This window comes from Bombyx mori, chromosome 1, assembly GCF_030269925.1.
Source record: "Bombyx mori chromosome 1, ASM3026992v2".
NCBI classification, from domain to species: Eukaryota; Metazoa; Arthropoda; class Insecta; order Lepidoptera; family Bombycidae; genus Bombyx; species Bombyx mori.
Window position 1 is genome coordinate 17,908,962 of NC_085107.1, and position 17,769 is coordinate 17,926,730.

Below are 17,769 nucleotides of genomic sequence, written 5' to 3' on the forward strand. Positions count from 1 at the left end.
CTACATTTTTTTTTATATCTATTCTAGTAACCTCGAGGGGTTATTCTAGATTCACCGAATTAGTAGGTGAGCTCACGGGGCTCAAACCTGATGACGTTAACATGAACCCTAGCAAGAGCCGTGCGTCGCAGAATCTACCACCGTATCAGAAACGCGACCCACTGAGAAAATGCGGCGAGAAACTCAGTGAGCTCTGTCTGTGGACTAATTTATTCGCCGAGGCCTTCGTCGCAAGCGACGGGTTCGGAAAGAACGACGACCGGTGCTTGAGGTACCTAAAAGCACCGTTAGTGGATCGGGAGAATCCGAGATGACGTGTTATACGACATGATAAGCGTCGCTAAGCGCACTATGTTTACAATGTTTTATTATAAGACTAGCTGACCCGGCAGACTTCGTAGTGCCTCAATCGATAAATAAAAGACCTAAACTTTTGTATAAAATAAATTTAAAACAAACAAAAGGAATCCGTCCGACGGGGGACACGTCAAAGGAAAAACAAAATTGATATTTTTATTTAATTCCGAGCATTTTCATATATATCTACCTTTTAAACCTTCTCTGAACTTCCACAAATAATTCAAGACCAAAATTAGCCAAATCGGTCCAGCCGTTCTCGAGTTTTAGCGAGACTAACGAACTGCAATTCATTTTAGAAGATTTAGAACAGTGATTTCCAAAGTGGTCTATATCGACCCCTAGGGGTCTATGACAACCTGCGTCTGGTCCACGATAGTGGATCTCAACACATACACTGATAGTACCTATTTACTTACATCATACTATCTAATAATATCAAGACATCATTAGCCGAGGAGATTTAAGATTAACCCTTACAAAATTGACGCCAAATGTTGATAATTTATTATTAAAGCATCAGGTTCATCCTTCTCGCTAAAAATATTGACTTATTTATTGCTTATGTTATTTTATTTATAGTTTATTTTATGTTACGTATATTTTACATAACAATACAAGATTTTATTTTGAGTAGTTTTAATTTAAATTCAATTAATAAATGTATAAATTAACATGTGTTTTTACTTTAAGTTTTTAACACTTTAACACACTAAACTTTACTACAGTTAGAAATTTAATAGGAAATCAATATCAGGTAAGTAGGGGGTCTACCCAACACGGAAAAACATGGCAAGGGGTCTACGACACAAAAAAGTTTGGGGAGCTCTGATTTAGAAGATTAGCTTTTAAAAAAGATTACTCTTACTTTCAGTCGCCATTTACGAGATATTTACCCTACAACTGGTTGTTTCTAGAAGATTTATGAGCATATACCAAGAGATTATCCACTATAATTATAATTTAAACAATGGAATAATCCATGTTAGAGGCTAGTCGCAATGTAAACTCCTAAAGCGGGTATGTCCGAGCCAATGTTAAACATTGGTTAATGATTGTAAAGGGCGGTACCACAATAAAGTAATACTTTATTGGTTTGTTTGGACGGCCGTGCGTCATGGGCGCGCCCGTCCAGCTTAAGGTCTCGATCGCACTGGTCGAAGAATAAACAACGTGATTATTTGAGGCAAAAAAAAAAATTATTAGATTTTATAAAAAAAAATATGATTATTTTTTTACTATTATTAATATAGACCAAGAGCCGATATTCTCGTGATGATGATGATAATGATGAGCACATGTTCAGTTGAGTTGAGGGATAGACCGGCGCTCTCAAGTCATTTGATTTCTTTTACTGAATTACAGAGCACCGCGGATTAAAGGAACAACCCTGAAGAAGTCCCTCAATTAATTGAATTCAGACAACGTTGAGGTTGAAAGAGAGGGAAAAAGAGAGATAGAGAAAGAGAGAGAGAAAGAGAGAGAGAAAGAGAGAGAGAAAGAGAGAGAAAAGAGAGAGATGGAGAAAGAGAGAGAGAGCGAGAGAGAAAGAGAGAGAGAGAGAGAGAGAGAGAAAGCTCAGTCGCAAGGCCGTAGAAAACCGCGCGTGCTGGGAGCACACCCTTCACGTAAATTGATAATACTACGCCTGTTTAAATGTTGTATTAACACAAACGGCAGACGTTTCATAGTATACTGCAGCATAGTAGATATTACATAGTATAGATAAGAATAACAAAACTATACATAGAATTCCACTAATTTATAAATAGTTTAACGAATAATAAATACATGCATATAAGTAAAACCGCCGCGTCCGGTGTATCGATGTACACGCACCTTAAGTAGCTTTTCGCTAATTTAAATAGACGGAAAATGAGTTTCGGGTTACTAATTGGAGTTATAGATTCGTATTAAGCAAATGAATGTTTTAATTTAATGGTCAGCTACTTGAGGCATCAACCGGTGCGTGCGTTTTAATGGGAGTAGTGCAGCGAAGAACCGTTTTATGTAGGAGCATTCCCTTATTAACAACTCGCATCGTCGGAAATTAATTTCCTAGCGCTCCGAAGCGCACTAACTCATACCCAGTAGATATTTGATTGTTCGATTTCCATAATAAAAATTACATTAACGATTTAATCTCGCACTCATTATAGTCTATTTTTCGGGCGCTTCAAATGTTCTACAGTTTTCATGGCCACGGAAGACTAAGGTAAAATTAATTAAACTAACAAAATTAAAAGATCGTCGACATCTGAATGTTATTCTACCTTAGATAGCTATATAATAAAAAAAAACAAAAAAAAAACATTTTTGTTTTTAGCAAGGTAGCCGTAAATAAAATACGTACTTTTGTCCTCAAGCCGGAATGATCGTGTCATCTCATTTACTCATGTAAGTGTAACAGAGACGAGAGACAACGTTACCTCCTCGAGGAAGTGCAACCGGTAACTCGATGTTATAAAAAGGAAATCGAAAAGTCTACAAGGAGCGATTGTGACACGCTATTGCAGTAAAACTTGAACCAATCACTACGAGCGGCATCATAACAATCCTCTAACATGTTCCTCGAACAATTGCTTCTAAGGACTTTACCACCACCACGTACTTACACTCCATACCATAAAAGTCGGAAACGCAAAAAAAAACTTTCTGACCAAAAAATAATAAAAACTCATGGGACCATTCGTTAAGACGATTGAGGCTTCGATGTTAAAACTCATTCGGTAGGACCACTTAACATATGAAGATACGAGTGCTAGTTCGATCCATAAAAAACACATACTAATTGAACTCAATCATTTTACAACTCTTAAGTAACAAAAGCTACTGGAGTAGAGTTCATCCAAACTACCTACAGCTACAGTGCGTTTCCAGAGATTTTTTTGCCACGTACCATCCGGCTTTAGAATAAGCTCGCCTCCACGGCGTATCCCGAGCGCTATGATATGTCCATCTTCAAACCTGGCTTGTGGAAGGTATTTAACGGCAGGCTTGGTTCTGCCCCTGGCATTGCTAAAGTCCATGGATGACGATAACCACGCACCACCAAGGAGGCCGTATGCTCGTCTTTTTTTTTATTGCTTAGATGGGTGGACGAACTCACAGCCTACCTGGTGTTAAGTGGTTACTGGAGCCCATAGACATCTACAACGTAAATGCGCCACCCCACCTTGAGATATAAGTTCTAAATTCTCAGTATAGTTACAACGGCTGCCCCACCCTTCAAACCGAAACGCATTACTGCTCCACGGCGGAAATAGGCGAGGTGGTGGTACCGACCCGTGCGGACTCACAAGAGGTCCTACCACCAGTAAAGTCAGTCGATGTCCGCCACCAGTCTGCCTACAAGGGCAATAAAAAAAGCTCTGAATGAAAATGGTATTGGATACGTACCTCGTAAAGAAAGCTAATTCTTACTAGCCGCCTCAGTCCGATGTCGGCCGGTGCTCGTCTTCGTGCCTAAAAAAAGGTGTGACGTCATCATTTCCATAATTCAACACTCACATCAGAGCCCGAAGGCTACTCAATACGGACAAGGAAGCTGCGAACGGCGCGCTTTAAACCGGAAAATTTCAAATTTGAATACTCAAGTCCTATTGGTCGGGATGATAACGCAACCCGGCGCCCCCGCCTCGCATTGGACGTTCACAAACTGATATAATTTAAAATATTGTCACTTCACGGTGGCGGATTTCGCCTTATTGCAATTTATTTTCGTGGGGAAACGTTATTTAATTTTCCCCGGCATCCTGATACATTAATAAACAGATATTGGATGTTGTACGGCGTTTAGTTGTTACGGCTCGTGATTTGTCGATTCGTAAAGAAATTGCCTTTGGAAAATTTTCGATTGGCCTTTTAGATTTTAATGTTTGACAGATGAATAACTTGTTTCGTTGGGATTTCACTTGGATGTGTCTGTAAGTGTGTGTATATATATTATTTATGTATTTCATTGGAATTGCAAGTGTGTAACTATCAAAACGAGATTAACAAGCAATGCTAGCTAGTAACATATGTTTTTTTAGGCACTATTCACAATTTCAAATCATATGGGCACACGATTTATAAATGACGCTATACGTACATTTTTTTTTTTTTATTTTTTATTTTTGGGAAGCAAACAGTACAATACCAACATATAATATTTTAAAAAATATAGCAAAAACAATAACCGAATATGTTTCCACAATCAAAATCACATTTATGTAGAAAGTGAACAGAGAAGAGAAATTTAGAAATTTCAATTACAAAAAAACAAAAGCAACACAATACGCTCATATTATTTTATACATCAACTTACACTATAAAACTATAATACGGATAGATGTATGTATTTTTTTAATTATATTGACCTTTCATTTGACCTACAAATTAACTTTTTATGTATAAAATTTTCAACATTAATTTAATATAATTGCCTATGAACGTTCAATAGCGGCACACATCACTGTACTGTTTTACAGCTAAAGAAATTAAGTATGATAATATCATTAAAATTATTAAAATTTGCAATAAACTAGGCGCAAAACAATACATCAACAATAAATTAAAGCCTTCTAGAGATACGTATTGGCTTCACCGATGTCTTATAATTTTCAAATTCCATATCCACACCGAAGTACAACTTCCACTACGTAGCTTCTAACTCATACGTGCCATATGCTATTAATACTAACTACTCAATTAATGAAGCTATAACTTTGACATCTATGTGGTTTCCGAACGGAAATAACAAGGCGGTTAGGACGTTTCAATTCTGTGAGCTCGTCATAGTTTTAATGAATTCCTTCAACTTTATACGTCATAGAATAATACACTTGAGACTTCGACGCCATACCTCAAAGTATCCACTTTTCCACTAGCCCTCAGTAACCATTTAACAGCAGATCGTCCAAATTTCTACACCGAAAAAGTGATTTAAAAAAAAAAAAATTATACATAATTACAATTACTACAGGTCCCGCAGTAGTCGAAATTAGACTTTAATTAATTGGAATTGTAAGGTTGTACACTAATAAGATTGTATTTTATACTTCTATAATCACAAATTTCGTCAAGACTACACTATAAAAAATATTAACAAAGACAAACAATACTTAATCTATTCTCAATTTGACAACAAACGCCAAGAACAAAAGTTTGACAATAAATAGTATGCATGCGTGTGTGCGTCAAATACATGGTATGTGTAATGTTTTTTATTATTATATTATGTATTAATTTAATGTATCTTTTATGCATTATTTTTAAAAAAATTCATGCTCCTCCGTCCGCGCAATTTTCTTAAAAAGGGATACAAAGTTTTTGCTTCACGTATTAATATATAGATTTATATGAACATTTGTATGTGATTGATCTATATTCCAATTACGAAGTCCCATTTGACAGATGTCAATAGTCAAGTACTAATGTAGTAACGTAATTGGAATAGAGAATAGATTTTTTTTTATATTCAATCCTAGATTAACCAATAGTTTTTAATTGTCACTCAAATGGTAGGACGAACTCACAGGCCACCTGATATTAAACTGGCTATGGGAACCTATAGCCAACAAAAACGCAGATTCCTTCACCCACCTTGATACATGAGTTTGAAGTCTCAGTTATTAAATGGTAGAACAACGGCTGCCCCACCAGTGAAACCCAAACGCATTACTGCTTCACGGCAGAAATAGGCAGGGTGGTGGTACCTAGAGTCATCAGGGGGTACCGTACGATCTCCCGGGAGGTCGCCTGCGCCCTCGCTGGTTCCCTTCCTTGGGATCTCGAGGCTGAGGTAGCAGCTGCGGTATACCGGCGCAGAACACAGTCCCTGAGTCGGGGACGGACGCCCGGCCCGTCGGCTGTCGGTCGGTGGAGGCGTGCTGCGCGTCATCTGGCGTACGCCAAGTGGAGGGAGCGGTTGCTGGAGGAGCTTGGCCAAACTTCAGTCACTCGCCGACGCACCCTCGAGGCCCTGGTGCCCGTGCTGGAGGCATGGTCAGATAGACGACACGGCGTGCTCTCCTTCCACTTAACGCAGGTCCTCTCGGGGCATGGTTGCTTCGGGAGGTACCTGTGGAAGGTCTGCAGGAGAGAGCCACATCCGGGTTGCCACCAGTGCGGGCATCCGGACGATGACGCTCAGCATGCACTCGAAGCGTGCCCGCGTTGGGAGCGCTCGCGGCGAGACCTCATCGCGGTGCTGGGGAGAGACCTCTCCTTGCGGGCTGTCATCGCCCGCATGCTAGAGGACCAGAATTCTTGGGAGGCCATGACCAGGTTTTGCGACCTGGTCATGGCGTTCCGTGAGGCTGAGGAGCGCGAAAGGGAGTGGGATCCCTCTTCGGCTTCACAGCGAAGAAGGCGGAGTGGGCGGCACGGGCGCGAAGCTCCCGTTCATCTCCCGTAGGGGCTGTCGGGTGCCGGGTGCGGGGGTGCCCGGTACTCGGCTGTTGGTCCGGTGGTGAGGCGGCGCAAGGTGGCTCCTGTGCACCGCTCACGGTGTGTCTCCGAGACGACGTCCTGCGGGATTTTCCCGGGGATGGAGTGCCGTCCTATTAACAGGATGGGTACCGGCGACGGCGAGCCTTCGGCGCGCACTGTGCGGTACCGTGGGTTTCGTGGAGTCGGAGTGGTGGGGCTCGATGGGGTTTAGTCGGTAGTCGTTCTGCGGGGCAAGTGCTTCGCGCGCCTTTTTCAAGGCGTAGTCTCCTGTGAGAAATTGGGGGAGGTGAAGGACCTCGGCTCTTCTCTTCTCCCCTTCTTCCTCTCAGGAGGCGCCGGAGTCCGACATAACCCGGTCCGTTACCCCCCTCGACCGGGTATCCGTAAATGGATTCCCCAGCGTTAAAAAAAAAAAAAAAAAAAAAGGGTGGTGGTACCTACCCGTGCGGGCTCAAAACAAGCCCTACCACTAAAAGGTTTTAAGTAATAGGATACTATTTGTTGTGTACACATTGAATTAGTCTGTAAAATAAAACAACATTGTTTTGAAAAAAAAAGGCTTCGATTTGTTTTATATAAATTACTCTCCGCGTCATCGAAACGCTATCGCTTCCGTTTCTATTAATTAACAATCACATGTAAGGAAGTCACCGGCAGCCGGTCGTGCAACATGTCGCGAGTATTCTAAACAATAATTGCGAGGTAGAAAATAATAAGTACTGCACGGAGGACTCGTATCCGTTCGCAATAAAAATGTAAAGCGGTGCCGATAAGCGTCGACGCGAAAGCTCCAATGTTGGAGACTAGTGAGGGGACCGCGTCTTATCGATATATGTATGGGTATCTGATTTAAGATAACATTTAAAAAAAACTCTCGAACTCACATGATTTTCAGCTAATAACAACAGTATAATATCAATATTAATGTTTAATGACTCCAGCGAAAATTTGTAATTGAAAAAAATTGAGAATTGTAATTTTTAACGAATTTGTAAGAACAGATTGACCTGATCTCAGATCAGATCAGAAGATCTTAAGAAGTGAACTATTTTCCATATTCTGTTAACTGCAACACTAAGATGATAATCTTTAAAAACAAACTTGGATAATTGCCTCTAATATTATAACTAATGACCAAGCTTGGATAAGTTACAGGTGTAATCGAATATCGACAATTGCGCGCTACACTGACCGAGCCACGGAGTCGGTAGTTCGAGTTTTTGCCTCCGGATCAAAGCCGCGAGGTATTTTGTCACACAAAATATAAACGTTACTCGCTTCCTTCCTTCATCGAGGGTTATCTGAATGATTCATTGTGCCCGACACGGAATGCTTTCAACAACCTATTAAATATAAACTGTAATGTTCCGTTACTGAGTTTTTGAGTGGAGCAATGCGGGTAGTTTCGTGTTTTTCTTTCTACGGAGTCCGACGCTGTATTAAGGTGGTGTTTTAGTTATTAGCTCGAGATTGGTATGTTAGCATAATGTGTTTTAGGGCTGTATTCCATTTTAATATTAAAACCATTACTATACTATAACTACTAACTACTATACTAACTATAACTATTAATTAAATTTTAATATTAATATTAAACTTAGATAGTTTACATGATAGTTGGCAGAAGTTGATTTGTAGGAACATAAAGCTATGATGATCTATCATTACTAGTGACCCCGCAGCAGTCGAAATTCGACTATAATTAATTGGAATTGTAAGTTTGTACACTATTATGATTGTATTTTATACTTCTATAATCATATGAAGTCGTCGTGGCCTAACGGATAAGACGTCCGGTGAATTCGTGTTGAGCGATGCACCGGTGTTCGAATCCCGCAGGCGGGTACCAATTTTAATCGCGATAAGCGTCGACGCGAAAGCTCCAATGTTGGAGACTAGTGAGGGGACCGCGTCTTATCGATATATGTATGGGTATCTGATTTAAGATAACATTTAAAAAAAACTCTCGAACTCACATGATTTTCAGCTAATAACAACAGTATAATATCAATATTAATGTTTAATGACTCCAGCGAAAATTTGTAATTGAAAAAAATTGAGAATTGTAATTTTTAACGAATTTGTAAGAACAGATTGACCTGATCTCAGATCAGATCAGAAGATCTTAAGAAGTGAACTATTTTCCATATTCTGTTAACTGCAACACTAAGATGATAATCTTTAAAAACAAACTTGGATAATTGCCTCTAATATTATAACTAATGACCAAGCTTGGATAAGTTACAGGTGTAATCGAATATCGACAATTGCGCGCTACACTGACCGAGCCACGGAGTCGGTAGTTCGAGTTTTTGCCTCCGGATCAAAGCCGCGAGGTATTTTGTCACACAAAATATAAACGTTACTCGCTTCCTTCCTTCATCGAGGGTTATCTGAATGATTCATTGTGCCCGACACGGAATGCTTTCAACAACCTATTAAATATAAACTGTAATGTTCCGTTACTGAGTTTTTGAGTGGAGCAATGCGGGTAGTTTCGTGTTTTTCTTTCTACGGAGTCCGACGCTGTATTAAGGTGGTGTTTTAGTTATTAGCTCGAGATTGGTATGTTAGCATAATGTGTTTTAGGGCTGTATTCCATTTTAATATTAAAACCATTACTATACTATAACTACTAACTACTATACTAACTATAACTATTAATTAAATTTTAATATTAATATTAAACTTAGATAGTTTACATGATAGTTGGCAGAAGTTGATTTGTAGGAACATAAAGCTATGATGATCTATCATTACTAGTGACCCCGCAGCAGTCGAAATTCGACTATAATTAATTGGAATTGTAAGTTTGTACACTATTATGATTGTATTTTATACTTCTATAATCATATGAAGTCGTCGTGGCCTAACGGATAAGACGTCCGGTGAATTCGTGTTGAGCGATGCACCGGTGTTCGAATCCCGCAGGCGGGTACCAATTTTTCTAATGAAATACGTACTCAACAAATGTTCACGATTGATTTCCACGGTGAAGGAACAACATCGTGTAATAAAAATGAAACCCGCAAAATTATAATTTGCGTAATTACTGGTGGTAGGACCTCTTGTGAGTCCGCACGGGTGGGTACCACCACCCTTCCTATTTCTGCCGTGAAGCAGTAATGCGTTTCGGTTTGAAGGGTGGGGCAGCCGTTGTAACTATACTTGAGACCTTAGAACTTATATCTCAAAGGTGGGTGGCGCATTTACGTTGTGGATGTCTATGGGCTCCGGTAACCTCTTAACACCAGGTGGGCTGTGAGCCCGTCCACCCATCAAAGCAAAAAAAAAAATAAAAAAACAAAATTTCACCTAAACTACACTATAAAAAATATTAACAAAGACAAACAATATTTAATCTCAATTTGAAAACAGACGTCAAGAACAAAAGTTTGGCAATAAATAGTATGCATGGGTGTGTGCGTCAAATACATGGTATGTAGTGTGTGTAATATTTTCTTTATTGATTTAATGTATCTTTTATGCATTATTTTTAAAAAAATATTAGCATTGTGCACTTCTTCTCTATATTCTGTATAAGTGTGGAAAATTTCATACTCCTCCGTCCGCGCAATTTTCGTAAAAAGGGATACAAAGTTTTTGCTTCACGTATTAATATATAGATGATTACGAAAATACTTTCACGGCTTAATCTATCGTTTTTGTTGTCATTATTATATTATTTCCGACGTTTCCGATATTAACATTCATTTTTCACTTCGATATTTGAAAATTTATATTTTAGCGTAAATGTTTTCTAATAGTACAATGCAAATCATAAAAACTAAAAACAAGTGTAGTAATTAAAACACCAAAGGAGAAACAAATGATGTCCCTCACTATGACACATCGCAATGGATATGTGGTGATATAACCCAAGGAAGGTTCACATCAACCAGGCGACTGGTCGTAAAACTTATGCTAAATTCCTATGCACCATGATAAGAAGACTGTGTTATAAGGGCAAGAAGAATAAGAAGTTTCGAATAATTTGCAGCAGGTAAGGCGTTGACCTTAATTGTCCGTGATCACGACATACCAAAGAAAATGCTACCTCTATTTTGACCAATAGCGCCGATATGAGGATGACCCCATCGAAATGCACTGACTTGTATTCAACGTTTAGTATCGAACTGTAGAACAAATAAGCAAGTAGTGAAAATACGCAAATTACTCATTTAGGCATATAATTATTTTGCGTCTATTGAGTAATACTCGGCGTATAGCTTAACGTTGTGTGGAAGGGAGAGATTATGTTTTAGCAGACTTCAAAAAAGAAGGGGTTCTCAATTCGACGTTTTGTGTGTTACCTCAGAGCCTTTCCTAACTAAACTGATATGAAACATCAGATTTTTTTTTTATTTGAAACCTTTACACTTGGTCCCGTTTTGTCAAGATCTGCCCATTAGTTTTTCCATTGATCTTTAATATTGCAAATTTAATTGATTTGACTGTATTTATGATATTCTCATTTTGTTTCATTGAAGTCGTTTTTTTTTTAAATTGTATTTGTCGATTTATATTCATTTTTTTAAGCTAATCTAACATATTCGTGATAAGGTAAGCAGAAATCATGGTAGCTATTTAGTTAGAACTTTTTTATTGCCTTTTTAGGCAAACGAGCATACGACCCGTCTGATGGTGAGTGATTACGGCTGCTTATGTACATGTAGTTCCAAATAAAAGGGCCCCTAAATTGCAACAGCACGTTTTTTTTTAAATCTATTTGATTAAAATCAAACTTAAATGTGCGTTATTGAACAGCACGGGTCACATGCAAATATTATTCGCATAAAACGTCTAATTGAAGCCGTTACAAACAAAAACTGAAACTTTAATCAAGGCTACCGTGTTGCGATCCGTCATTATGCACACTACAATCAAACTGTAAGCAATTTCAATAAATATACCAAACAAGTTACGTAGACAAAACTACCTTGAACTGTACGACATAAGAATGTTCGTGGTTATAATGGTTTCGCTTACACTGGCTACAGTTTCAGATGGAATATGGTTTCTGGATTTTCTAATAAATAGTTTGGGATCACGATTCGAATAAATCGATATGTTTATTATTAGGTACTCTCTCACGATCTATGATTCACGTTTATCTAGGATTCAACAAATACATCGCGGGATACTTTGTGGGACCTGTTTTGAAGTACGCAGCGGCTTGGCTGTGCCCTTGTCATCGCTGTTGTCTACAATCGACGGTAACTAATTACCATCGCAGGAGCCGTATACTATTCTGTTAAAGGCAAAAAAAATAATGAAGACAATAAATACCTGTGGTATTGGTGGTAGGACCTCTTGTGAGTCCGCACGGGTAGGTACCACCACCCCGCCTATTTCTGCCGTGAAGCAGTAATGCGTTTCGGTTTGAAGGGTGGGGCAGCCGTTGTAACTATGCTGAGACCTTAGAACTTGTATCTGAAGATGGGTGGCGCATTTACGTTGCAGATGTCTATGGGCACCAGTGACCACTTAACACCAGGTGGGCTGTGAGCTCGTTCACCCATTCAAGAAATAAAAAACCTTTTTTCGAAATATATATCTCACGACTTATCTCATAATTCAAAATAAAAGAAATAAATGAGTATATAATAAAAATAAATAGTCAAAGAATTAGGTAATATATTTAGGGAACAAATGGTCTCACAAACAATTAATAAAAATTTGAGTCGACGGTAATTCAATTAACAAAGCATTGGGTGTTCAACTGGTCTAAACTAAATACAAAGAAAAAACGAATAAGAGGATCTATTGTTAAATTCTAAAACAACATTTATGCTGCCTACCTATTGTAGTAACCTCGTGAGGCTATGTATAGGAGAGTAGACGGGGCTTATTTTTTTATTTATTGCTTAGATGGGTGGACGAACTCACAGCCCACCTGGTGTTAAGTGGTACTGGAGCCCATAGACATCCACAACGTAAATGCGTCACCCATCTTGAGATATAAGTTCTAAGGTCTCACGTATAGTTACAACGGCTGCCCCACCCTTCAAACCGAAACGCATTACTGCTTCACGGCAGAAATAGGCAGGGCGGTGGTACTTACCCGCGCGGACTCACAGCAGGTCCTACCACCAGTAATTACGCAAATTATAATTTTGCGGGTTTCACTTTTATTACACGACGTTATTCCTTCACCGTGGAAGTCAATCGTGAACATTTGTTGAGTACGTATTTCATTAGAAAAATTGGTACCCGCCTGCGGGATTCGAACACCGGTGCATCGTTTCAACACGAATGCACCGGACGTCTTATCTTTTAGGCCACGACGACTTCAAAATGCGTCGTATCTCGGACTCGGTGGCCAAAAATCGTAAAGATCAGGCCTTGAACAGTTAGACCCTCAGCACCTTGCCACTAAAGATGGAAGCTTGACTTTTCTTCAAAGGAAGCCCTAAATGGCAGTGCAAGTACATATAAAACATTCCACCACCATTACATATCCGATAGCTCCAATTTATTCATAGACTTATCGAGTAATTACGCTCCACTTTCAATACTCGGTAATTAATAATATCGCGATGTCTCGGAACAATTAGTCACGGCGTATTAAATTGAACTAAATAGGCATTAAAAATAGAAAATTATTAATTTGTCTTTTCTACCGAGGAGAACTGTTCAGTTGGTGATTCGCCAATATATGTCATTTTGTGTAAGCAGTAATACACATAATTGAATGTACATATTTTAAAATTAAATTTTAGTGTCTTTTTTCCCTACCCGTTCTAGCAACCTCGAGGGGTTATTCTAGATTCACCGAACTAGTAGGTGAGCTCATGGGGCACCCCCACGAGACGATTCGATGACCCATTTCAAGGTCGTGCGAAACAACTAGGCACAAGCAGCGCAGGACTGCCAATTACAGCATAGGCACTTTGAGGATATCCAGCAGTGGACGTCTCATGACTAATAACGATGATTTATTCTAATAAGATCTAAGTCCAGATATATTCCTAATCTAAAATTCACATGAAACTTGGTGCAGTATCATACATATAAATATCATAACATAACAAAATTTCATACTTAACCCAGATTCGCGCTCGTTAATCAGACACATTACCCCATAGACTATAACCGTTCGTGTTATGTGTATTATTTCCGTTTTACGTCGTAACCAGTTTGCCGAATGCAAAACCCAACGTTCATTTTCATTTAGTATATTATACTGCACTATTTTGAAATTCATGAAATTCTAAATCCGCCATGATTGTCTTAAGGGTGCGCGCGTAAAGATATAATCGTTTTCTTTCGTAAATAAATTTAGTGCTATCCGTCATTCGAATAATGATTTTTTTTACCTAAGCTGATAGCCTTGAGACGCTATTTCAACGTAACCTTAACTAGTAGGTGAGCTCACAAGGCTCAAACCGGAGTGATGCTAACACTGACCCTAGCAAGAGCAGTGCTTCGCAGAATCTACCACCGGATCGGAAACGCGACCCACTAAGAAGATCCGGCCAGAAACTCGGTGGGCTGTGTCTGTGGGTTAATTTACTCTTCGAGCCCTTCGTCGCAAGCGACGGGTTCGACGAGAACGATGACCGGTGCTTGAGGTACCTAAAAGCACCGTTAGTAGATCGGGAGGATCCGAAAAGATCGTGTTTTGGGCGACGTCGACTGCTTTCCATTCTGTCCGCAGGATCGGGAATGTAGTTACCGGCGGCCACGATGAGAGGGTTCTCACGTCGTGCCGCTTTATCGAAGTGGCGCATCGATGCCGACTGTAGATACTGAAGTGCAACAGTGGAATAATTTTATTTTATGTGCCACAGTCCCAATTCTACATATACATATATATTGAGTCTTACACTACTTGTGCCGAGAAATTTTGTATGTAAAGAAATCCTCGCAGTCGTTTAATTTAAACATGCCCTCAAAAAGTATTTGTTTTCAGTTTTTCGTTACATCCATAATTCTGTTCAATGTCTTTTTTTTTGTCTATAAAAATATTAACTTACTGCATCAAATTTTAAACCTAGACATATCAGATCTTTTTCATTCCTATTCGGTCTGTAAGTTTATGTATGTAAATTTGAATAAATTAATCCTTTAAATAATCCGAATAAAAACCTTCAACACGCACTCTCGCTGTTCTTAATATAAAACCTCGCATTTCAAAAAAAAACGTAACAATTTTCGTAGCGTATCGGCTACCGTTTCAATGAAATAAAAATTATCGACCTGTGCTTATAATATTTTTATAATGCCTAATGAGGGCCTGAGATCCCCCGAGCCGGCACGATCTGACCGACAGGCCATCCGAAACATATAATAATAATAAAATTTACATACGATTTTTTTTTAAATCGTTACAAATTATTGACTTCATTCGTTTCGCGGGTTTATAAATAGTATTTAATGAACTGCTATTAAAGTTCATTTTGTTTTGTTTTCATTTTGGTTCCTTTCCATAAGCTGCAGTCAGGTCTTGACTATAACTGAGAATGGAAACCAAAAACTTGCCTATCATTTTATTACCAGTATTCCAAAGATAATCAATCGTTTGAAATTATTTAATCGTTCCTTTTATATAACTCGAACATCCGTCATAGAGCCTAACATATCGGTGCTATACGAGAGCATTTGGTATGAGTCTTTTTTTAAGCTGGTGGTTTCCTTTTCGTTCCATTTAAATTTGGTCCAGTTCTAACAATGACATCCATGACAAAACTAAGCCAAGGTAGGTTTGCTACTATATATATAGTTATAGGTGACATGTGCTTGTATGGAGACGCTCAGCCCACTGAGTTTCTCGCCGGATCTTCTCAGTGGGTCGCGTTTCCGACGCGTTGCTCTTGCTAGGGCCAGTGCTAGCAACCCTCCCGGTTTATTAAAGCCTTTACAAGTAAATGTGCATACGGTCTTTCTAATTTTGAATGATCACTTACGTCGACGTTGAAAGGACGGATGAAAGGCGATTGCATGCAGCAGAGATGCGAATGTTGCGATGGATGTGTGGAGTAACGAGAATGGACAGAATACGGAATGAATATGTTAGAGGAAGTCTGAAAGTGGCACATGTAACAGAGAAGCTGAGGAGTGCACGTTTGGGATGGTATGGACATGTGATGAGACGAAATGAAAATAAGGTTGTTAAGAGAGTGTTAACTATGAATGTGGAAGGATTTAGAGGAAGAGGTAGACCTAAGAAGAAATGGATGGATTGTGTGAAAGACGATATGGGTAGGAGGGGAGTGAGGGAAGAAATGGTATATGATAGAAGAGTATGGAAAGAGAAAACATGTTGCGCCGACCACAGGTGACTGGGAGAAGGGCAGGATAATCATGATGACTTACGTCGACGTTGATAGGCAAACAAACCGGCGAGGGGCATCTTAAAATCCTATTTAAATAAGGACATAGCGTTTAGGAACAGGTCATAGCGTTTAGAAAACAAGCTGAGGATTAATTCATTCATTCCAAAATAGCACACTACAAAAAAGTCTCTGCAAACGCACTGTGGATGAACGCAGAGGTTCTTAGTGGTATGGATGAATTCTGCTCTGATGACGGGCGCTGTGATGATAAAACGAGATGACGTCATCATCTAAAACGATTCCTCAGAGCATTCAGATCAGAGAGCTCTGCAATATTCTGTATTGCAGATATCATCCATGTGAGAAAGATAACTATAATCCTGAGAACGTGTTCTTTAAAAACTATGACCAATAATCAAGGTACTTTCATCATCATCATCATCATCAGCCTTTATCTGCCCACTGCTGGACATAGGCCGTCCCCAATGCCTTCCACATAATGCTGTCCACCGTCTTCCGCATTCAACGACTTTTTTTTTATTGCTTAGATGGGTGGACGAGCTCACAGCCCACCTGGTGTTAAGTGCTTACTGGAGCCCATAGACATCCACAACGTAAATGCGCCACCCACCTTGAGATATCAGTTCTAAGGTCTCAAATATAGTTACAACGGATGCCCTACCCTTCAAACCGAAACGCATTACTGCTTCACAACAGAAATAGGCAGGGTGGTGATACCTACCCGCGCGGACTCACAAGAGGTCCTACCACCAGTAATTACGCAAATTATAATTTCCCGCCGTACTTTGACAATTTAATATTAAATACTTACATAAAGAGGGTGATTGTTCAAATTGTGTATATTTTTTATGTACGTTATGTAATTAAATCGCCGATCCATTTTTTAATTTTGATCAATCGTGAAACGTACAAAATATTTGCATAGAATTTAATCTTCAATAACAATCAGAAACTAACAAACCCCACGATTGTCTAATTCAATCTCAACGGTAACTGAAATTTAAATGAAATAAACTCCGAAAAATCATTTCGCAACAATAGTTATTGACGCAACAGGAGCCCAATAAAATCGTTTGACTATAATAATAAAAAACGTTTGTATACGATATTGAAGGACGGGAGAGGACGCCCTGCGGTCTACCGTCGCAGCCTCAAGTGACATTTGCTCTATGACAACCGCGCCACCGCGGGGTTCCCTGTTGCGAGCAGTGCTTCTCAAATTATTTTCATTACACGGTTTGCGATCCACTAACAGTGCTTTTAAGTACCCCAAGCACCGGTCATCGTTCTCGTCGAACCCGTCGCTTGCAACGAAGGGCTCTACTAGTAAATTAACCTACAGACACAGCCCACTACGTTTCCAGTGTTAGCAACACTCCCGATTTGAGTCCCGTGAGCTCACCTACTAATTCGGTGAATCTAGAATAACCCTCGAGATTACTAGAAAAAAAACGAGGGTTACGTAAAACCGAAATTAATGTGTGACAATTTTGTTCAATAATTTTAATTAGGTACTATACATGTTAATCTTAATCCAATTTCTGATTTAAACGAAAGTCCCCGAAGACTTCTCATATCTTATAAGGGTTTCTATTTTTTGGACAGACTCTATCAAACTCTATAGTATACTTTGATTGGTGTATATTAAGACAATAACATATACCTAGTCTTGCCATAA

General features: G+C 39.2%; 1 protein-coding gene across 3 annotated transcripts in view; it reads right to left on the minus strand.

The window, feature by feature from the left end:
- LOC101745447 (protein bric-a-brac 1) overlaps positions 1-17,769 on the minus strand; it is a 353,458-nt gene that overhangs the window by 318,519 nt on the left and 17,170 nt on the right. For 2 of the 3 annotated variants that reach the window (XM_062670679.1, XM_062670672.1), the window contains exon 2: positions 3,757-3,822. The exons of the other annotated variant lie outside the window; for it this stretch is intronic. The gene's annotated coding sequence lies outside the window, so the exon portion shown is untranslated. The remainder of the gene's footprint in view (positions 1-3,756; positions 3,823-17,769) is intronic. 3 annotated transcript variants of the gene reach the window in all.